The following is a 929-nucleotide window of genomic DNA, read 5'->3' as shown; positions in this document are numbered from 1 at the left end:
TGCTCGCCCCTGGCGAAAGCGCTACAGATGACGAAGCGCTCTTTGAGCGATGGATGCAGCGGCACGGGAAACCTTCCTCACTGTATAACTTACAGTTGAGCCACAAAGAAGTGGACGTGCGTGTGGGGCGACACCTTCGATTTGAGTTTGCCAAACTCAAAGCATCCCGTCGACTCACTTCAGATTTTTGCCCTGCGACGTATGGGTCAGCCCCTAAATCATCCGCGAACTATTTGTCTGCGACTGCAATAGCTCAGGGCCACCGCTTAAGCTCAGCTCATGACCCTTCTACTTCCATGGCTATTGTCCGGAAGCGCGGGGCGTCCTGATCTTTCTGATCAAAAGCGTTCAAGGCATCTAGGCAATCTTGCGGAAGTGACGTCACAAACTCCCACGACTTTTAGGAGTCGGGATATTCCCGCTAATTCAGATATTGGCTCTGACCCTGGTGACGACGTCGCCTCACTTGACGTTCCACGTGATAGTGGACGTCACCGTTCTCATCGAGAAGAGTTGGAGGCGGGCAGTGACGATCGGGTCGACCGCCATCCGGTGACTCGCGATGCTGTTCGAGCCCTTGAGGATGAGATCCTTCGTAATCAAAGCTCCGCTGAGCGTTATGCTGAAGTAGCATATCGCTGTGCGGACGCTCTTTAAGATTTAAAGCACGTCGTGCGCCGGCTGCCTCGCCTTGATGACTACCGCTCTCTGTCAGAGCGACTCCTAGTCGTGGAGCAGGCGTATGCGTAGCTGCAGGCAACGGTGGAGCGCTTGTCGCCATTAGAAATGGAGGTTGTTGCACTCCGTGCTCAGAACCAATTGCTGGTTCAACTTCTGAATGGACGAGAACCCGTGGGATACACTCCCGCGCCGACGCTTCCACGTTCACTTGCGCCGGATCCCGGTACGGCTTGAGCAAGCCCACGTTA

The sequence above is a fragment of the Plasmopara halstedii genome (genome assembly GCF_900000015.1).
Source record: "Plasmopara halstedii genome assembly, contig: Scaffold_208, whole genome shotgun sequence".
Lineage (NCBI taxonomy): Eukaryota > Oomycota > Peronosporomycetes > Peronosporales > Peronosporaceae > Plasmopara > Plasmopara halstedii.
The sequence above is the reverse complement of the archived record's forward strand: the minus strand, read 5'-3'. Positions refer to the sequence as shown.